Raw genomic sequence first — 23,068 nt, forward strand, 5'->3', positions numbered from 1 at the left:
AAGAAGCTAGACTACAGAGCTGGGGAAGAGAGAGGGGAATGAAGGCATCTTACTGTAAAAGGAAGGCCATAAAGAGACTAGTGGAGACAGCAAGGTCAAGAAAGGCACTACCGTGTTGCTGGGTGATTTTAAAATAGAATACAACTTGGATGTGTTTCAAAACTGTTGCAAAGGAGACCTAAGAGGTAGGTAGTGCAAGCAGTGAATAGTAAGATAGGAACAGCTGAACGGAGGGATCAAGGGGACAGGGGAGAGAGTTGGCTCTGGAGGGGAGAGAGAGAAGACCCTCCCGACACCCACTCCTCAATTTTTATCTGAAACTGGGAGACAACCACAGAGATGGAGATGCATCAGCGTGAAAATGAGAAGAATGAGCAAGTTCGATTCATCCAAATCAGCCTCTATCTTCTCAGGAAGACCAGAGTTGGATTATCTGCCAAGAGTGGGAATAAGATTGAGGAGGTCATATCCTTGCGCTGAACTAATCTATGCAGTGCTTAGGATGACCAAAAAGCAGATAAAATTAAGCCAGGCCACAGAAGCAGATAGAGAAACAAAATCTATGCTGCAAGTGTCAGGATTCTCTGCCAAGTCTCACGGGTGACTCAGGACTGAAATATACCTGCCCCCCTGCCCCCATGGACGGAAATACAACAGATAGACTATTAATAACCCCTCAGGTCTAAAGTTTCTTTGTATGCAGGTGTTGATACATTTGGCAGAGAATTAATGTGTTCCTCATTTGCCAAAGGGGAAAACAAAAGGCAGACAAGTTTGACTGTTTGGCTTCAAGTCATAGAGAAAATCCGGGCACAACCAGAATTGGTACTCAGGAGCCTTGCTGATCCAAATTCTGCTCTGTTAAACACTTCCCACAAAGAGCATGGACATAGCCAACGACCTCAGAGAGTCCCAGACCCAGCAAAATCTGGGAAGCATCCAGACCAAGACATAATGCCGAAGCAACAAAGGTTCACCTAATATGGCCTTGGGACACAGCTCAGCTCTTCTGGGAATTAGAAGCCTCTTTGATAATTTGATTGCAACAGACTGATGTACTTATGACACAATATCCTTCACATACTGTAATTATTTCATTTTATAATTTAACAACTCTATTTTCACTCTCAATTAATACTTCCTTATTGTCGGAAGTTCAGGGGCTGATGCCTCTGGAAAAATCAAAGAGGGTAATTATTGAGTCTGCTGTTACTGATGAAAAAGACAACAGGCAGAACTAAATTGGTCAGCAATTCACTGTCGACTTAGACTTGGCACATGAGGACAAATGGCTGGCAGCAATCAATACGGTTTCCTCTTTAGGGTCAGGATGTTCAGAAGACCCTCCTTCTGTACTTGTGTGTGGTTGCTTCAGGAAACTTGCCTAAAGGGGATGGTTTTGAGTTTCTTCCCTCTCATCTTCTTTCAGGAAATACCTCCAGGTCAGGCCAAACTCTCCCTTGATTTTCACTTCTAAAAAGAAATCTAATCAGCTGCCTGCTCAGCCACAAATTAGGAATGCCAGTTTCTCATTCATTCTTTCCTTGTTCTTCAGTTGCTCACGGAGCTCCTCGTTTCAAGGCAGAGTGCTCCCAGGTGCCCTCTGGAGACCACAGAGGGCAGAGAGAAGACATGGTCTTCCATGTCTGTAGAAGTCATTAAGGGCCCAGGAGAGGAGGTGACAAAGAGCAGTCCCTCAGGCTAGCCTTGGGTTCGATCCCTGGGTTGAGAAGATCCCCTGGAGAAGGGAAAGGCTACCCACTCCGGTATACTGACCTGGAGAATTCCATGGACTGTAGAGTCTATGGGGGTCACAAAGTGTTGGACACAACTGAACGATTTTCACTTTTCACTTTCTACTACAGAGCTGGTTTATTTTAATACAAAAGCAACTTTTTGTTTCAAATCTTTGAATACAATAGATAGCACAAGGAGATGCACAGGATTTCTCCCTCTTTAAATACCTTCAGGCACAGGGAGGCAGGAGCCTACCTACGAAGTCTCTCCAGTTCTACCAACCAAGAGCAAGAAGCTGCTCTCAGCCGTTTCCTTGTCCAGCCCAGCATCTGGCTGCCCTGCGGTCTGTTTCCCTGACTATCTCACTTGACAGTCATTGTCAGTACTGAAAGCAAGAATATGTTCCAACTTTTCTGTTAAGTAGCCTGAGATGATCTCGGAAAACAGTTTGCTACTCAACCCAGAAAACCCACAAAGTCATGCAAATCCAGAGGTTCAAATCTTCATGTTCACTGCCCAGATCATCGAAGTGTGCGTGTCTGAAAAGCCGGCAAGTCTCTGAAAGATGTCACTTTGCAGAAGCAACGTGTGCCCCTCCGTCGTCCCAGTGGCCGAACGCCCAGGCCAAGAGGGCTGGCACAGGGTTGGTGGACCCTAGAGTGCTTCATGTTTGCCGAAAATGCTTTAACGCGCAGAGAGTGATCCTGAACTAATCTGATGTCACTTCTCACTGGGTGCTGAGCTCATTCAGGTGAGCAAAGCCCCAGGGTATGCCTCTGGGTTTACAGAGCTCACAGTCAGATTAACCCCCATGAACTCCAGCCACTGGCCAGTGAGCCTTACTGAAAAAGGGCAGATGGTTGCACAGAAGAAAACAATGCCCCAGAAGAAACTGAGGAAGCAAAACCTTATGGTGCAGGAATAAATTCAGCATAAAATAAGTGCAAATAAAAATAAAAAAAGAAGAAGTTCAAGTTTTTTGTTTGTTTATGACCCCATGGATAGGCTCCTCTGTCTATGCATGGGATTTCCCAGGCAAGAATACTGGAGCAGGTTGCCATTTCCTTCTTTAGGGGATCTTCTAGACCCAGCGATTGAACCTGAGTTAGCAGGCCGATTCTTCTTCTCCTTTTTTAAGAGTTCAAGTTTAAACATCTTTCCTAGCTGAGACATTAATTACCCACACCATCACCCGTACCCCCACACCATCATCAAAACCCCTACTACTTGCAAAAATAATCCTAGAAATATGTAAACATTTCTCAGCCCAACTGGTTCAATCTATAGCAATCAATGAACTGTGTTGAGCGACAGTGTTGAATAGAATTGGTTGAATCCAGAAAATATTCCGTGCTGTCTTACCTGAGCTGGGTGATGAGGCCTCCTCCTCAGAACTCATCCTGGTGAAAGACGAAGTGATTACTCCCAGGAACATCGCAGTCCTTTAAACACGCTCGGGGCTGGCCATCAATTGCGTTTTTGTCCTTGAAGATGAAACATAGAGCAGATTGACATTTTATCATGAGTGGGAAATGCATAATAAGGCCTTTTTAGGCTATCTGTCCCTGATAGTTGCTAGAGATTCATTACAGGCCATGCTGTTTTGCAAACTTTGAAAAGTTTTGTGTTCGTTTCCTGTTTCTGCAAGGGCCCAGGGAGAGAGCCCCAGGAGCCTCACTGCGGCAGAGAATTGAAACAATAGATAGCCGGAGAGTAAAATCAAGCCCACCAACACGATCACAGGTCACATTCTCCCTGCTTTTCACATCCCCAGGCGTTCTCATGCTCTCCGTCGTGTTGTCTCCCACAGTCCTAGGAAAGGGATCGCTCTCAGGCCTCTCTGACAGCAGGGAGGCTGAGGGGCTGGTAGAGTGAATAGGGGTCTTGCCCAAAGACTCCAAGCTGGTTGATGGACCAGGCTTCCTCTCCTGCTCTGAGCAGTCACAGTAGTGGAAGGGTTCGGCACTCACCTCTACAGGCCGTTCCCACCCTCTGCGGTCTTCCCTTCTCTCACCCTTGACCTTTGCCACCTTGGTTTCTCCTCCCCTGCGCCACCTCCCTTGTCCCTGTCTTCAGTTCGCTGTGGGCATCGCTACACACGCTCCTTCCTCCTCAACGACTTGGTTTTAGGATTGTGTTTACTTTCCCTTCAATGTTGCATTTACAGTAGAATCCTGTAGAATTCCCGACTGATGAGTATGTAGCCATTTGATGACAATGAGAAAGACCTCAGTCACAGTTTGGCCATCAGAACAATACATCCACACTCAGAAGTGCTCTATAACGTGGGCTGGGTTAGAAACCCAGACTCGGGGACTTTCCCGGCAGCCCAGGGGTTAAGACTCTGTCTGCCACTGCAAGTTCGATACTGGTGATACCGGTCAGGGGAACGAAGATCGCACATGTCACGGGATGGGGTCAAACATTTTTAAAAAAAAGAAAAAGAAAGAAAGAGATCCAGGCTGCGACTGGGATGGTTGACTCCTCTTTGAGAGACTGGCGAAAATTATAGCACTAGAGCACTCTTTCTAATAGCCCACAACAGATGTATTTCAACAATTCCATCTTTGATCCCATAATACCAACATCCCACCATAGCTCCATCACAGTATTCCTACGCCTTTCCTGATATTGTTCACTTAATCCCTCCAGAGAAGAAAAAAAGAAGTCAGTTTGATCAACACACATCTGTTTAGGAATCAAATCTGTAGGCTTTTAGGTTCTAGAGCAGCTGTTTCCCTTTCCTGCTGGTCTGTGTTCCTTCGAGAAACGATACATTAGATGGTCCCTGGAAGGAAGGGGAAGGAGGTAGCAGGCAAATCACCCAGTTTTGCCCTGGCTGTACTGGTCCTTCGCTGCTGCACTCAGACTTTCTCTAGTTGTGGGGAGCAGGGGCTACTCCCTAGTTAGTGGTGCATGAGCTGCTCATTGCCATGGCTTCTCTTGTTGCGAAGCACGGGCCCTAGGGCACGTGGGCTTTGGTAGTTGCAGCTCCCAGGCTGTAGAGTGCAGGCTCAACAGTTGCGGCCCACAGTCTTAGTTGCTCTGAGGCATGGGAGATTGTTCCCGGACCAGGGATCAAACCTGTGTCCCCTGCACAGGCAGGCAGATTCTTTCCCACTGAGCCACCAGGAAGCCCCCACGTGCCCTTTGACTCAGCAATTCAGTTGCTCGTTGTTCACCCAGGGCAGAGATGATTTTTTGTAACTTAGAAAAAAAGGATTTCTTCCTCAAGACGCTTTATGTTTCTCTGCCAGAAAATTATCATAATAAGTATTTGCAGTGGTGACATCCACCTGAAACTAACCCAACATTGTAAATCAACTATAGGCCAATAAAAAATCTTTAAATAAAATGAAAAATTTAAAAACTAAAGTTATGACGTCTACAAAGTGATTGGTGCCCATACAAAGGAGTCACTTTGTGTAGTGTACAATCTGTACAACTGTCTACGTTGGCCCTGCCTGCATGCATGTTCAATGGCTTCAGTTGTGTCCGACTCTTTGTGATTCCATGGACTGCAGCCTGTCAGGTTCCTCTGTCCATGGAGATTCTTCAGGCAGGAATACTGGAGTGGGTCGCTATGCTCTCCTCCAGGGGATCTTCCTGATCCAGGGATCAAACCGACGTCTCTTATGTCTCCTGCATTGCCAGGAAGGTTCTTTACCACTAGCGCCACCTGGGATGCCCACATTAACCCTGGTTACCTTATAAATACATACGAAGAACAACATCAGGATATATGTTTAAAAATGTTGATAGAAACTTTTTTTGTAATAACAAAAGGATTGTTGTGATGTCCATCAGTAGGGGACAGTTTAAATAAAAATTTAGGGCACGTTTATATAATGGAATTCTAGGGAACCTTACAGGAATAAAAAAGTAGATTTATCAGTTCGGTTCAGCTCAATCAATCAATCGTGTCCGACCCTTTGCAACCCCATGGACTGTAGCACACCAGGCTTCCCTGTCCATCACCAACTCTCGGAGTTTACTCAAACTCATGTCCATTGAATCGGTGATGCCATCCAACCATCTCATCCTCTGTCGTCCCCTTCTCCTCCCACCTTCAATCTTTCCTAGCATCAGGGTCTTTTCAAATGAGTCAGCTCTTCGCATCAAGTGGCCAAAGTATTGGAGTTTCAGCTTCAGCATCAGTCCTTCCAGTGAATATTCAGGACTGATTTCCCTTAGGATGAACTGGTTGGATCTCCTTGCAGTCCAAGGGACTCTCAAGACTCTTCTCCAATACCACAATTCAAAAGCATCAATTCTTTGATGCTCAGCTTTCTTTATAATCCAACTCTCACATCCATACATGACTACTGGAAAAACCATAGCCTTGACTAGACAGACCTTTGTTGGCAAAGTAATGTCTCTGCTTTTTAATATGCTGTCTGGGTTGGTCATAACTTTGTTTCCAAGAAGTAAGAGTCTTTTAATTTTATGGCTGCAGTCACCATCTGCAGTGATTTTGGAGCCCCCCAAAATAAAGTCTGTCACTGTTTCCATTGTCTCCCCATCTATTTCCCAGGAAGTGATGGGACCGGATGCCATGATCTTAGTTTTCTGCATGTTGAGCTTTAAGTCAACTTTTTCACTCTCCTCTTTCATTTTCACCAAGAGGCTCTTTAGTTCTTCTTCACTTTCTTCCATAAGGGTGGTGTCATCTGCATATCTGAGGTGACTGATACTTCTCCCAGAAATCTTGATTCCAGCTTGTGCTTCACTCAGCCCAGCATTTCTCATGGTGTACTCTGCATTTAAGTTAAATAAGCAGTGATAATATACAGCCTTGACGTACTCCTTTCCCGATTTGGAACCAGTCTGTTGTTCCATGTCCAGATCTAACTGTTGCTTCCTGACCTGCATACAGATTTCTCAAGAGGCAGGTCAGGTAGTCCGGTATTCTCATCTCTAAGAATTTTCCACACTGTGGTGATCCACACAGTCAAAGGCTTTGGCATAGTCAATAAAGCAGATATAGATGTTTTTCTGGAACTCTCTTGCTTTTACGATGACCCAGCAGATGTTGGCAATTTGATCTCTGGTTCCTCTGCCTTTTCTAAAACCAACTTGAACATCTGGAAGTTCACGGTTCACATACTGTTGAAGTCTGGCTTGGAGAATTTTGAGCATTACTTTGCTAGCGTGTGAGATGAGGGCAATTGTGCAGTAGTTTGAGCATTCTTTGGCATTGCTTTTCTTTGGAATTGGAATGAAAACTGACCTTTTCAATCCTGGCCACTGTAGATCTATATGTGCTGATATAAAGAAATGTTCAAGATATATTAATAAGTAAAAAAGGCAAGGTTCAGAGGAGAATATATTATAACTCAATGTTGTAAAATTTTTAGAAGAAATCTGATATAGCCCTTTTTTTCTTCCAAGACACTCAAGAAATCAACAGGAGTCTCTTTGGAGAAGAATAACTGGGGGAAGAAGGAAGCTTTTAGTTCAAATGTATACCTTTTTGTGTAGTTTGAATTTTTCTTACCAAATGTATTTATCGCTTTCAATTAAAAAAATCAACAAGGGTAATCAAAATAGAAAGTTACAGGTCTTTTAAAATTTTAATTTATTTTATAAATGTTTATTTATTTATTTGGCTACACTGGGTCTTAGTTGCATACATGGGATCCTCAGCTGCAGCCTGTGGGTTCTAACTCCCTGACCAGGGATGCAACTGGAGCCCCCAGCATTGGGAGCGGAGTCTTAGCCACTGGAGCACCAGGGAAGTCCTTACAGATCTTTTTTAATTCTTGCACTTTTGAGCATAAAAATATCTAAGAAATATTTTTTAATTGCTGTGCACATCCTCCCATAGAATACATTTAAAAAATAAACTATGGTTTTTTTTCAGTTTGTAAACATTGTTGATAAAATTTTTTTTTAGTAAAAGAAGTTCAATTTATAAATATTTAAGGTAACTTGAGAAATACAAAGTGAAAAAGAGAACAAAGCCCAATACAAAGATTTAGCTAATATGCAAACTCCTGGTCCATCTAAATTTGACATATTCAATCTACTTAACTGATTTGCTTCATGTGGTAAATTTTTTTTTATAAAATTCAGCATACCACCCTGGTTATCTTTGTCAAGGGCATAAATGTATCACTCAGCCTCCAGTGTTCTGTGTTTTCTCTTGTAGCAGTGGGGCTGAGGAGTGGGAGTGGGCAGGAAGCTGGTGGAGGAATGGAAAGACAGAATCCTCTGCACCTCTTAGGGCATTTTCACCTCTCACTTCGTGTCTCTGAAAACAGAGACTAAATTCATGTGTCCGTTAGACCACAAATACGTTCAATCATAGAACATGAGCATTATTAAGCTCACTTTATTAATTCAGTTCTTGTTGGGTGTAAATTCAACTCTTCCTGAGTTGCCTGTCATTTAAAACTGAGGGACCTGGTAGAAAGCTGATAATTGTATGTCATTTCACTTTACAGTACAAAGTGGGCGTAGAAGAATCAGATGAGCTGTCTTTCTCCCTTTGATCTTTGGAGAAAAGAGAATTCTAATCATTCCTCTCTATTTGTTCTTGAAATTAAAACTTCGTTAGAATGAAAAAAAACTGAATTCATTATTACAAATTTTGTGCTAAGAATTCACTCTCCCCAAATGAATATTTATTTAGGCTTCAGATACATAATTCCAAAAAGAAAAGGAGAGAGAAGGAAAGAATGATTGTTCTTGGATGAGCAGAAGTGACATTGAATATCATTAAGTAACATAGCAACCCCAAATCTAACAATAAAGTGACATTTCTATTTTTTTTTTTAAGGAAGAACTATTTGTATTTCTTTTAAAAGTCTCTCTGGGATGTAGGAGGAGAACACATTGAATGCGAAAACTTTTACAGAACATTTTTCTACTTCGGAGCTTGGTGAATCATGCATTTGTTCCAGTGTTAAGAGTATCAGACCTTGATTTTGATTACAAGTTATACACATTCTACACATTGGAAAGTAAGTTTTAAATACTGAACTCCAGGGCAAGGTCTTCCTTCGACCCATTAATGTAACAAATACTCTTTCTACTTTGCTGAATTTCTGTTTGGAGACATGATTTAGAGCCCAGTGTTTATTTGCTGACCACATTTGCCCTGTGTGCCCCCGACTGTGTCATTAAACAAATATTTATTCATTCAATAAACATTTATTGAGAGTCTCCTCTGTGCCAGGCTCTCTGCTCAACACGAGGACATAGGGAAGATGAAGATAAATATATAAATACAAAGACATGATCCCCGCCCCCTAAGAGGTCACAGGCTGGCAGGCTACGGGCTCTTCCATCCAACGTCCATGAGGATGATTTTTCCTGTGCATTTCGGGCCAGGACTGAAGTAAGGCCAACTTACCCAGTAGGACAAAATTCTAGGAGCCGCTCATTCCCAGGGGTGAGCGAAGGCAGACGGCATCCCCTGGCCACCTGGCTGCCTGAGCTGCCCACACGGCCTTTTCCTCCCATCAGCTGCCCTTCTCCCAGTTCACTGACACACTCACGCTTATCTCAGTCACTCCCCCCAGGTGTTTACACTCGGTGTCTATTTCTCATGCCCAGGTCACCCTCCCAGTAACCATCCTGCGTTTAACCATTTCTTCCAGGCCTTGTTCAATCCCCACCTTGAACGTCCTTCCCAGGCCTAAGAGCCTGGTCAGTTTCTCCTCACGCACTTGCATTCCTGCAACGGCCTTTATCACCAGCCAACTTTTTAAAAACTAATTTTAATTTTTTTGGAGACACTGCTTTGGGAGAGACCCCTGGTCTTCTCCTTACTTGTTCAGTTGCTCAGTCGTGTCTGACTCTCTGTGCCTCTGCGGACTGCAGCACGCCAGGCTTCCCTGTCCTTCACCATCTCCTGGAGTTTGCTCACATTCACGTCCATTGAGTTGGTGATGCTCTAACCATCTCATCTTCTGCCATCCCCTTCTCCTTTTGCCTTCAATCTTTCCCAGCTTCAGAGTCTTGTAGTAAGTAATAAGTCTTTCCTTTTCCCCGAAAAAAAATTTTTTTTATTTTTAATTGAAGTATAGCGTTTTGTTTGGGGTTCTTTTTTCTTTTGGTCATGCCACAGCTTGTGAGATCTGAGTTCTATACTATATAGTGGGCTTCCCAGGTGGCGCTAGTGGTAAAGAACCCAATTGCCAATGCAGGAGAGAGAAGAGACCCAGGGATCGAACCCAGGAATCAGGAAGATCCCCTGGAGGAGGCCATGGCAACCCACTCCAGTATTCCTGCCTGAAGAATCCCATGGACTGTAGCCTGCCAGGCTCCTCTGTCACAAAGAGTCGGACACAACTGCGGTGACTTAGCACACATGCATACTATATATATATATATACTATATACCATAATATATGGTATATTCTTTTTCAGATTCTTTTCCATTATAGGTTATTACAAGATTAACACCAGCCTATTTGTATTACATTTTATTTGTATTTGTATTACAGTTTATTACATAAGAACCTGTCTCCCCAACCTGGGGTCGGGTGCCCGTGGAAAGCAAGGCTTGTGTTCCAGTCTTTGCAGACCTCACTCCAAACCTTCGGGACCCAGTACAGTGTGTTGCACCGGTGTGTCTTAGTCCACTCAGGCTGCTGTAACAGATACCACCGACCGCGTGGCTTCACAACAGACACCTGTACTTCTCACGGTTCTCACAGCTCACAGGAGGCAGTGAAGCCCAAGGAGCCAGCCAAGGCAGTTGCTGCTGAGGGCTGGCCTCCTGGTTGGCAGACGGCTGGCTGTCTTCTTGCTGTGTTTTCACACAGAAGCAAGTTCTCTCTCAGCTCTCCTTTGTAAGGGCGCCAACCCCTTTCCTGAGGGCTCTGCTCTCATCACCCCGTCACCTCGCAAAGGCCACACCTCCAAATACCATCACACTGGGAACTAAGTTTCAACATAAGCATTTAGGGAGGAGTCCAGATAGTCCCATAGACCAGTGTTTTAGCAAATGATTCCTTTATTTACCTGATTCTTTACAATCTTCAGCACATTTTTAGGGATTCTTTTTGCTTTAACAAAAGCAAACATTGATCTAAGGCATTCCCAGCACTTGAATTTAATTCTACAGAAGCAAAATAGAAATTGTAAGAAGTTAGCTTGCTGCGCTTGCTTCGGCAGCACATATACTAAAATTGGAATGATACAGAGAGATTAGCATGGCCCCTGCGCAAGGATGACACGCAAATTCATGAAGCGTTCTATATTTTTTCACAGCAGGATCCTCTATGACCCACCTCCCAGAATATTGGAAATAAAAGCAAAACTAAACAAATGGGACCTAATTAAACTTAAAAGCTTTTGCACAACAAAGGAAACTATAAGCAAGGTGAAAAGACAGCCCTCAGAATGGGAGAAAATAATAGCAAATGAAGCAACAGACAAAGGATTAATCTCAAAAATATACAAGCAACTCCTGCAGCTCAATTCCAGAAAAATAAATGACCCAATCAAAAAATGGGCCAAAGAACTAAACAGACATTTCTCCAAAGAAGACATACAGATGGCTAACAAACACATGACAAGATGCTCAACATCACTCATTATCAGAGAAATGCAAATCAAAACCACAATGAGGTACCATTACATGCCAGTCAGGATGGCTGCTATCCAAAAGTCTACAAGCAATAAATGCTGGAGAGGGTGTGGAGAAAAGGGAACCCTCTTACACTGTTGGTGGGAATGCAAACTAGTACAGCCACTATGGAGAACAGTGTGGAGATTTCTTAAAAAACTGGAAATAGAACTGCCATATGACCCAGCAATCCCACTTCTGGGCATACACACCGAGGAAACCAGATCTGAAAGAGACACGTGCACCCCAATGTTCATCACAGCACTGTTTATAATAGCCAGGACATGGAAGCAACCTAGATGCCCATCAGCAGACGAATGGATAAGGAAGCTGTGGTACATATACACTATGGAATATTACTCAGCCATTGAAAAGAATTCATTTGAATCAGTCCTAATGAGATGGATGAAACTGGAGCCCATTATACAAAGTGAAGTAAGCCAGAAAGATAAAGACCAATACAGTATACTAACACATATATATGGAATTTAGAAAGATGATAATGATAACCCTATATGCAAAACAGAAAAAGAGACACAGATGTACAGAACAGACTTTTGGACTCTGTGGGAGAAGGCGAGGGTAGGATGTTTCGAGAGAACAGCATCGAAACATATATATTATCTAGGGTGAAACAGATCACCAGCCCAGGTAGGATGCATGAGACAAGTGCTCGGGCCTGGTGCACTGGGAAGACCCAGAGGGATGGGATGGAGAGGGAGGTGGGAGGGGGGATCGGGATGGGGAATACATGTAAATCCATGGCTGATTCATGTCAATGTATGACAAAAACCACTACAATATTGTAAAGTAATTAGCCTCCAACTAATAAAAATAAATGGGAAAAAAAAAGTTAGCTTGCTAAAAAAGAAAAAAAATGTGTGTGTTTTTTTTCCTAGCAGCTAATTAAATGCAACAACAGATTAAGTAAATGAACATTTTGTTCAGCACTAATTTCCTCTGTGTGGCAGGGAGGGAGTAAATTGGTTAGGACAAAATAGGCTTTCTATTTATGGTGTAAGAGGTGGCCACTGGGGGAAGGTCTATGGGCTACTACTGAATGGCTTCTAATAAAGAATCACCCTGGTGACCCTCTTCAAATTGGGCAACAATCGCAAGATCTTCTCTTTCCTGGTGATGATAATGTGTTGTGGAATAGAATTGGATGCAGCCAATTTTATAAGCAGCGTTTTCTATGTATTGCTAATCCACTCCAATTGTCGGAAACACCACACATCCAGCACAGACGGGCATCTAAGCACATGAGTTAGAGTGCTTCTCAGGATGGTGCCCTTCATGCGCTGTGTTTAAAGTGGGTAACAAACATAGACCCACTAGATAGCAGAGGGAACTCTGCTCAATGTTATGTGGCAGCCTGAACGGGAGGGGAGTTTGGGGAATAATGGATACATGCGTATGTACCGCTGGGTCCCTTTGCTGTCCGCCTGAAACTGTCACTTTATTAATCAGCTGTACTCCAATACAAAATAAAAAAAACAGATGGTGTCCTGGAGGAGTTAGTGGGCTGGGGCCCTTAGCATAGTTTTTACTAATGGCATTCGCTCTGTACAGTGGCATTTGATCTATCACAATTATTCCGGTATTGATCCCACCTGAGCTTTTGTGAAATCCATCCTAGAATTAACTGAATGGGCCAAAGCTTGAATCTGCCCAATCACTGGCCTCGAGACTAGTCATTCCCTCTTCTTGCTGTTGCCATACGCTAAGGGCCTACCGGAGGAGATGTTTGTCTTCATGCGGTGACTATATAATGCAGTTTAATTTTGGTAATATAGTTTAGGCCAGCAAATTCAGAATACTGAGTAGAAACACCTATCTTTCTTGGAAGATGTTAGCTAAAATTCTCTGTGATCTGTTTTTCCTTCCTCCCTCCACATCCAGGCATCAATCCTCTTCCACCTTAAAGACTTAAAACTCAAAAGAAGCACCACTTGCTGAATGTAGAACAGAACAGACTGTCTCTAATCCACGATGACTTTACAATTGCCATCAATTATAGGTTTTGTCAACCAGGAGCGGTTCCAAATGAGGAAGCCCCAGGGCACCTTCAGGAGACCTGCTCTGGAACGCGGGAACATTATAGCCAGAAGGTAAATAAGGGGAAGCTCACACTGCTCAGTATATGTGTTTCTGAAATCAAGGAGATTTTTAAATTAGTTAGCTGGAAGTTGATTGTTTTAAAGGAAATAGGAATGAAGAATTATTGATTTTTATCTGCTTGAAACTTTTGACTTTAGGGCTTCCAAAAAGTATGGAGGGTCCTCAAAAAATTAAAACTATAACTACCAAACATATCTATGAAACGGAAACAGACTCACAGATAAAGAGAACAGACCTGTGGTTGCCAAGGGGGAAGTGCGATGGGGAAAGGAAGTATTGGGAGTTTGGAATTAGTAGATGCAAACTATTATATACAGGATGGATAAACAACGAGGGCCTACTATATAGCACAGGGAACTATATTCAATAACGTGTGATAAAACATAATGGAAAAGAATAGAAAAAGAATATATATATATAATTGAATCACTTTGCTGTATAGCAAAAATTAACACAACATTGTAAATCAGCTATACTTGCTTTTTTTAATAAATAAAATCATTTTCATAAAGTCGACTTTTTCTTTTTTGCGGCTTTTTTTTCCTGAATAAGTTAACTGTCTGTATTTTTCCTATTAATACCGTTCAAACCAGTATCATTTAATCTTTCTACAAACGTTGACAAAGCTCTTGTTTTGTGTCTCATTCTGGGAATATAAAAATGGAGAAGAAACCATGTTTTTGGTCTACAAGCAGTTTATAGTGTAGAAGAGCCAGATTTATAAGTCAATAACATAAGAAATTGGGTGTCGTATGTCTACCAGAGAACTATAAGGGTGGAGGACAGAAAGGCCAGAGTCATCAGTTCCTGATGAAATAGAGTCAGAATTTAAGAATCTGAGTCTTTAACATCAGAGACCTTTTCCAGAGCTAGCATTTTCTGAATTGATTGTATCTTCAAGGACTCCTCAGATGTGTCTTCCCTTAGTTAACAAGGGCATATGTCAAAACTCTTAGTTTTTTGGTTGTCTTAGGTGAAGCACACAGGATTTTTTAGTCGAAGCATGAGAGATCTTGTTCCCTAACCAGGGATCAAACCTGGGCCTCCTGCACTGATCCAGCACTCTTAGCCACTGGATCACCAGGGTAGGCCCTGTCATAAGCTCTTTAATAAAGTCCTGTTAGTTGGGGAAACCCTTTGTGTTTGCAGTGATGAGAGATCCATTTGTCAATGTCTGTCTTGACGATCCCTGGTTTATAGGAAGATAGCCAAAAGGCAAATGTGAATTCCTACTTTCCTTCAAGGTCAATGGGAAATCACTGGCTTTTTCCCTTCGGTCACTTGGCTCTCCTGACGAACAGGAGCACACAGCACTAGCAAGTGAGCAGGCGTCTACTTGTGATCTCCAACTTCTGAATCCGTTCCCTCAACTTTTAGCTAAATATGGATGAAATTTAAAATTCAGTGACTTCTTATATCAACGAGTGTTTTTGACCTGCAGATTGTGACTCATTAACAGGTCATGAAATCAGTTCAGTGGGTCTTAATCAGCTTTTATAAAAAGAAGTAGAATAGAAGAAAGTAAAATGGAAAATATCAGGATGCATTTCATCAAGTAAGATAAAAACTGGTGAAACTTTTTATTCCCACTTGTGTGTGTGTGGTCACAACATAAACTGTATTTCTCACTGTGTCACAGGGAGAAAATTAAGCCACTGATCTAGACTCTAATCCTCATAAAGGCATTTATAACCATCTAGCAAATATTTGTTGAATCGACCTGATTTGTACGTGTGTTTGTAGATTTACTCAACAAACACTAAGCCTGTATGTATATGACATCGACCATTGTAACCCCTCATTTAAATTTTGTGAAAATGAAGGATGAGAGCAGGCTTTCAAAGGTTAACCAGCTTCAGTAAATACTCTTTTTTTTTTAAGAATAAATCATTCTGTTTACCAGGACTGCTTGATAACCTTTAATTTGGCTCAGCCCCCACCTGCTGTATAAAATAGACCCTAAGGTCTCTAAAGAGTGTCCCGAACAGATCCTACAAAGCAGGAAGCCCCTGAGAAAGAAAGAAAGTAAGTAAAGAAGCTCAGTCGTGTCCAACTCTTTGTGACCCCATGGACTGTAGCCTACCAGGACCCTCCGTCCATGGAATTTTCCAGGCAAGAGTACTGGAGTGGGTTGCCGTCTCCTTCTCCAGGGGATCTTCCTGACCCAGGGATTGAACCCGGGTCTCCCGCACTGCAGGCAGACGCTTTACCATCTGAGCCACTAGGGAAGCCCCTGGGTCATAAGTAAACAGAGGTTTCAGGTCCTAATCTGTCCTGTGCTGGCCCAAACTGCTACCTGACAGCCAATCCGGCCACTCAGCACAAGTTCCTGGCCCCTGAGCGTAGATGTTGTCACAGGTACCTGTCCCTGGCGTTCTCTTTCACGCCGTGGATGCTGAGCGCTGGTTTTTTCTGGCTGTGATGACCGCCCACCCCCACCGGCACTGCAGTCATAGGCGTCTCTCTTCCCGGGAGCCGCAACCTCCCTGTCCCTCGGTGGGCGGGGCCACCACTATCCAGAACTCCCGGTGCCCATGACGGTCACAGGCTGTACCCAGCTTGCAGATCTGGGCCAAGCCTGCAGGGGCCTGCACCATCCCATCTGCCCTTCTGTGCTTCCGTCTCCCTGCTGTGTGGGCTAGATCATCCCATGAATTCTTCGGTTCTCTGCCTGAGGGTCCAGGGGAGGAGAGTGGAGTGTTGGGAGGAGACTGGGGGGGAGGGGAGTTGTGGCAGGGGTATCTGGTGATGAATGCAGTCAATAAGGCTCAGCCTCTGACCTGCTTGCAGCCCGGTGGAGGGGATAAGACCGTGATGGTCCACAGATAATCTGAGCAACCCGGGGAGGCGGTGGGGGAGGATCCTAGAGGCCCCCTCGCAATCCCTACAGCAGAACAGAGTGCCCTTCAGCAGGACCAGAGCTCTGAGGTTTCACAGCTGCTGCCATAGCCCGTGTTCCAGTGCTTCCTGGAGCAGGGGCTTATCACATCCCCTTTTCCTGCCCCTGAAGGTCAGGCATGCTTCTCCCATCTAAGCGTCAAAGCTTCTTTTGTAGGGAGCATAGATGTGGCCCCACTGGGATAGAACACCAGAGCCCACTACCCAGACAGAATCTGCAGAAGGGTCCATTTTTGTGCCTTCTGTTTTCACTAGTGGCTCAGTGGTTAAGAATCTGCCTGCAATGTAGGAGACCCGGGTTCGATCCCTAGGTGGGGAAGATCCCCTGGAGAAGGGGATGGCTACCCACTCCAGTATTCTTGTCTGGAGAATTCCATGGACAGAGGAGCCTGGCAGGCTACAGTCTATGGGGTCGCAAAGAGCTGGACACGACTGAGCAACTAACACTTTCACTTTTCCCAAATTCAAACATCACAGCAGCCTTGTCTGTGTCTTAGAGCAACGCAGAGTCCCAGCTTTCCAATGTAAACAGCTAATGAATAGAGCAACATAAAAATGAACACTGAAACTTCCTTAAGGGGCTCCTCCTCAGAAACTGAAGAGAAATTCTTGATCACTTCTGTGTGATCTGGAAGATCAATTGCATTCCAGAATCTTCTGGTTTAAAAAAAGCAAGCAACCAGCAAGTTTTTAATCTGTCATTTGTCTGGTTTTTGGCACTGCAGCAAAATGGCTAAATCTAGATCTGGGGTCAAATCCCAGCTTTGCCACTTAACATCACTTAACCTTCTAAGCCTCAGTTTCTCTATCTATAAAATAAGGATAATTCCACAACCTACCACATTAGGTTGTTATGAGGATAAGATTAAAAGAAACGATCTTAAGTACCGAGTATAGTATCTGGCTCATAGGTGAACAGAGCAGGACCCCGTGGTCCTTGGCCCCCATGTCCTCTGCCTGCCCTTCACAGTCTGTGAAAAACTTTAGCCAATAAATAAGTTTAATCAAGGAAGTGAGAATGTGCAGAAACAAAGGAAAACAGTCAAAGGAGACCAAATAATAACGGTTTAGTCATTAAGCATAGTCAAGGACCTTTAGTTCCTTCTCAAGGGCTATAGATAATATTCTGAGCCATATCCTGTGAGCGGTCTTATAGATACCGAAACCAGCACCAGGCGGAGAAGTTAACTATGCAATGGCCGATTGTAGATGACATGAGCTGCCACAGTTCTGAGAACTGGCCTCAAGAAATGGAAGCAAACAGACCCTGAACTGAATGTAACTGTATGTAAACTGAATCAACTGTATGTAAAACAATCGAGATGACGCTGGTCAGACAGCTGATGACCAATTTCAAGATGACTGTCAGAGCTGACTGTGCTATTTCTGCTTGGAGACCTCTCCATCTGTCTACAAACGCTCTAGCCCACTGATCGTTAGTTGTGGGGAGTCAACCTTTGGACAGGATGGCCGTCCCTGTTTGCCAGCATCCAAAATAAAGCAAACTTTCCTTTCCGCTAACTATTGGCTTTTGAGCAGAGAGCAGCCAGACCACACTTTCAGTTACAACAGGAAACAAAAAATGTTCATTATTGTTGTTACAATTATTAGCAACTATGAGAACTGGTGAAAGAGTAGGATAAGGTAATTCAGACTAAGACAAATAATAGAGAGTTCATAGACATGTGTCCTTACTTCAAAGTAGAAATTAAATTTTCTGTATTTCAGTGTATCCTACTTGTCTGCTTGTACACATAACAAAGCATAAGGGACACAGCACATCACACAGTGGAAAGAACATGGACTTCAGAGTCAGACTGTGCTCACATCCCTGTCTTTTACTTCCTGGGACATTTGGGCAAATCACCTAACCTCTCTGAGCCTCAGGGTACATGCGTGCATAGTCGCTCAGTCTTGTCCAACTCTTTGCGACCCCATGGACTTATAGCCTTCCAGGCTCCTCTTTCCATGGGATTGTTTCAGGCAAGAACACCGGACTGGCTTGCCATTTCCTCCTCCAGGGGAATCTTCCTGACCCAGGGATCGAACCCGTGTCTCCTGCCTCTTCTGCATTGCAGGCAGATTGTTTTACTGCTGAGTCTCCAGAGAAGCCCCGAGCATCAGTGCATTCATCTACAGAATGGAGTCATAATAAACTTGTAGGATTGTGCTGAGGATTCAAAAAACCTCCTCTCATCTCCTTCTTTCCCAGGCTGACAGCCTGTCCTATGTGCACAAACAATTCTTACCCTAGAGGAGCCCTTATCACGTTGTACCATATTATCTCCCCCACCATAGCATAAATATCTTGATTGGAGTGAGCCTGTTTTGTTTGCCTTTCAATCTCTGGTATTTAGTGAGGTCCTTGGATATAGTTGGTGCCCAGCAAAAGCTCGCTAGCTGGCTGAATGAATCACTGAAAATGGCAGAAAAATAGTTGATAGGAAAAAGAAATTCATTTACTCCCCATATTCCAGAACAAGCTTAATAGCTCTTTCATAAACGAATTGTGTTGTATGCTGAGATTTTCTCACTGTAGTAGATGTAATCCGATTCATGCTTCATCTAATCTTCAAATAAGTGGTATTACCATGCATCCCACTATCTTCCCATGTCCTCTGGTTCTGTGTTTTCTGACCTAGCTTCTAAACTTTCTGCTGAATGGAAATCTTTTGTTATATTATCATTACACAAATAACACATGGTCACAAAAAATCACAAGTCTGGAAAAGTTAAACTAAAAATAAAACTAAAACACTCCAAATTCTACCAACAAATTATTGTTAATATTTTAGGTATAAGCTTCTAAGATTTTTTTTACACAACCTTATCAAAATACAATTCATTACATTGTTGTACTAGCATTAGTTTGTATTATTCATTGTATTATTGTATTAGTTTGCTAGGACAAGGTATCAGTTAGGGTTCTCCAGTGAAACAGTAAAGGGTATCTGTGTGTGCGTGTGTGTGTGAGAGAGAGAAAGAGACAGAGAGACAGAAAGAGAGAGATTTGTTGATTAATTTAAGGAATCGTCTCACACAATTGTGGAGGTGCAAGTCCAAAATCGACAGGGTAGGCCAGCAGGCTGGAGACCCGGGGAAGAACTGCAGCCCAAACGCGGTCTTCTGGCAGAACTCCTTGCTCAGGAACGTCGGTCTTTGTTCTATTAAGGCTTTGATTGATTGGATGAGACTCACCCACATTAGGGAAGGTAAACAGCTTTACTCAAAGTCCACCATTCAAACATTCATCTCATTCAAAAACACTTTGACAGAAAAGTCCAAAATAGTGTTTAACCAAATATATGAGCACTGGCTGTTCTGCCAAGTTGATGCTTAAAAGTAATCTTTGCAGGCAGCCATGACTAAATGTCACAAACCGGGTGGCTTAAAGCCGAGGAGTTACTTTGCCACAAACCTGGAGGGTTCAAGTCTAAGATTAAGGTGTTAGCAGGGTTGTTTTTTTCTGAGGCCACTCTCCTTGGCTTGCAGATGACCATCTTCTCCCTGGATCTCCACATGGTCTTTCCTCTGTGTGTCTGTGTCTTAATTTCCTCTTCTTAAATAGACACCAGTCATATTGGACTAGGCTTCATCCTAGTGACCTCTTTTTAAATGAACTGCTTCTTTAAAGACCCTCTCTCCAAATATAGTCACATTATGAAAGGCTGAGGGTTAAGACCTCAACAAATGGCTTTTGAGAGGGACACAATTCAGCCTGTAAAGGTACCATTCTGAAACTGAGCAGGACCCTGTGGGGCCCTCCTGGTACAAAAAGAATTTCTGTGTCCCCTGTTTCTTGTTTGCAAAGAAAAGGTTTCAGCCTTCTAGACCTTCCCTGAGTACCAAAAGACAGATTCAAACAGTTGTTAACCAGGGAAGTGAGGGGATGCATAAACAAAGGAAGAGTAGTCAAGAAACAATAGTGCAGCAATAAAGCAGAGTCCTTTTGAACTGTGGTGTTGGAGAAGACTCTTGAGAGTCCCTTGGACTGCAAGGAGATCCAATGAGTCAATCCTAAAGGAGATCAACCGTGAATATTCATTGGAAGGACTGATGCTGAAGTTGAAGCTCCAATGCTTTGGCCACCTGATGCAAATAGCCAACTCATTGGAAAAGACCCTGCTGCTGGGAAAGATCAAAGGCAGGAGGAGAAGGGGATGAGAGGATGAGATTGTTGGATGGCATCACCAACTCAGTGAACATGAGTTTGAGCAAACTCCATGAGATGGTGAAGGACAGGGAGGCCTGGTGTGCTGCAGTCCATGGGGTTACAAAGAGTCAGACACAACTGAGCAACCAAACAACAACAAAGCAGAGTCCTAGTTCCTCCTCTAGGAAGGATTCTTAGCTGAGCACAGAAGAACTGATACTTCTGAACTGTGGTGTTGGAGAAGACTCTTGAGAGTCCCTGGGACTGCAAGGAGATCCAACCAGTCCATCCTAAAGGAGATCAGTTCTGGGTGTTCATTGGAAGGACTGATGTTGAAGCTGAAACTCCAATACTTTGGTCACCTGATTCAAAGAGCTGACTTATTGGAAAAGACTCTGATGCTGGGAGGGATTGGGGGCAGGAGGAGAAGGGGAAGACAGAGGATGAGATGGTTGGATGGCATCACTGACTCAATGGACGTGGGTTTGGGTGGACTCTGGGAGTTGGTGATGGACAGGGAGGCCTGGCGTGCTGCAGTTCATGGGGTTGCAAAGAGTCAGACATGACTGAGCGACTGAACTGACTGAACTGAACTGAACTGAGTTCCTCCTCAAGCAATATAATACATCTCCAAGTTCTTCCACAGAAACTAAGGCCTCCACCCTTAGTTGGTGGAGGATGGTAACCACATGCTGAGACCCCAGACCGGATGGAAACAGAGGGCTGATGGTTGAGACTCCTAGAATACCACTCTGTTACTTCAGGACCAACCAATCAGAAAAATTCACATGCCCTGCAGCCCTCCCTGAATATTTTGCCTATAAAACTCTTCCTGGAAAACTATCAGGGTGTCTGAGGTTTTTGAACATGAGCTACCCATTCTCCGTACTTGGCCCTGCGATAAACCTTTCTCTTCTCCAAACTCCAACAATTTTGGTTTGCCTGGCCTCATGGTGCATCCGACACATGAATTTGCATTCAGCAACAATTCAGTTCACTCACTGGAAGTGTGTAATTCAATGTTGTTGTTGTTTTTTTTTAACACATTCACAGAGTTGTACCGCTGAACTCTGGTCCACTCACCTGCTACACAACAAAGTCAGTAAGCTGACACTGGATTGTAGTGAAGGAGAGTACAGCATTTATTTGTAGGGCACCAAAAACCTGAATGCTTTTTTGTAGGGCACCCTGAGATAAATTTCAGGGAGGGTTTTTTAAAATTAATTAATTTATTTATTTAGCTGCACCCGGTCTTGGTTGTAGCATGTGGAATCTAGTTCCCTGACCAGGGATTGAACCTAGGCCCCCTGCACTGGGAACTCAGAGTTTTAATCACTGGGCCACCAGGAAGTCCCCAGGGAGAGGTTTTTAAAGGCAGCATTTGGAGTGAAGGTTGCAGCTTGTGGACTTCCTTCTGATGGGTTGGTAGTGAGGTAATGGGGTGATATTTGGGGAATGATAACCATCACCTTTTTTCTTCCAGTTGGTCTGGGGTCTACATGCTTCTGGTCAGTAGGTAGTCACCATTCTCCACTTGGATGGGTGGGGGGATCTTAGTTTCTGCATAATAGCTCAAGGATATGTACCATATTGTTATGCATACCCCTCAAGGTGGAACTAGGACTCTACTTCATTGCTGAATGATTGTCATTTCTTTTTTTTTTTTGCTCAACTGTTTTTCTGTGGTCTCCGTGTTCCTTCACTTTCCTAATTAGTAACAGAAGTGCCTGTTCTTTGGAACTCAGGGAAGTACTGGGAAACAAAAACCTTTTTCCTACAAATGAGAAACAGAGGGGCTTTTGTATCTGGGAAGGCTCCACAGGGTCCTGTTCGGTTTCACAACCATCACTGTAATCAAATATAGGACAGTTTTATCACCCCCGAAAGAATTTCCATACCCATTAATAATTACTCCCCATTCACCACCCCCAGCAGAGGAAGGATCTAAAGCTCTATTCATAATTAAGGAAATGGAGGCCTGGAGATTAGTCCAGGGCTAGAATCTACCTGAGAAAAACCACAGGGCTTCCTCCCCAGGGAGGAATTTGAGATACTGATAGACAGCCACCTGTTCAGTTATACTCATTTTTCTAAGTGCCAAAATAAGAACTAATATTCCCAAGAATTTTTCCATCTGTCAGTAAATCCCATGGCTATCCCAGCTGTATTATTGTGGAGCTAGATATCTGCTTCTTGTACTCATGTTCATCAGGGTATTACAGTCTTCTGCTTAAGCATCTTGTTTATCCTCCCTTAGAAGCAGGTACAAAGTGTCCTTCTCAGAGAGTAAAGAGCCATCCAAGTCTGAAGCACAAGCTACCCACACACCTAGGGTTTGGTTCGTAATGTGGATGTCAGCAAAAAAACATGATATTCATTGTTCAGAAGTCCTGCCACAATACCCCCACTTGGAAAAGGCAAACCAATTAGTTCTCTTCGCATTTTTTAGAAAAGATGATGGGAAATGCCACAATAAATTATGTCATGGGTCACACAGTTTTTTGGTTGAAAAACAATTTAAAATACAAGGAAGGGGGATTTCTCTTCTAATTATGTGCATCCCTAAGACGCTAGTTTCT

The 23,068-nt window shown here is 43.4% G+C and overlaps 1 protein-coding gene and 1 non-coding gene across 5 annotated transcripts in view; one reads left to right on the forward strand and one right to left on the reverse strand.

Annotated features, from left to right (window-relative positions):
* MRO (maestro) overlaps positions 1–19,433 on the reverse strand; it is a 39,864-nt gene extending 20,431 nt beyond the window's left edge. For 2 of the 4 annotated variants that reach the window (XM_043888928.1, XM_043888927.1), the window contains exon 1: positions 3,100–3,201. The gene's annotated coding sequence lies outside the window, so the exon portion shown is untranslated. Of the gene's footprint in view, positions 1–3,099; positions 3,222–19,377 lie in introns of those variants that run through there. The other 2 variants (XM_043888924.1, XM_043888926.1) reach the window with 2 other exon arrangements.
* On the forward strand, positions 10,848–10,953 carry LOC122685138. The gene has a single exon (XR_006338302.1). It is a non-coding gene; the product is annotated as a U6 spliceosomal RNA (small nuclear RNA).
* Positions 19,434–23,068: the final 3,635 nt, after the last annotated feature.

The sequence above is a fragment of the Cervus elaphus genome, chromosome 27 (genome assembly GCF_910594005.1).
Source record: "Cervus elaphus chromosome 27, mCerEla1.1, whole genome shotgun sequence".
NCBI lineage: Eukaryota > Metazoa > Chordata > Mammalia > Artiodactyla > Cervidae > Cervus > Cervus elaphus.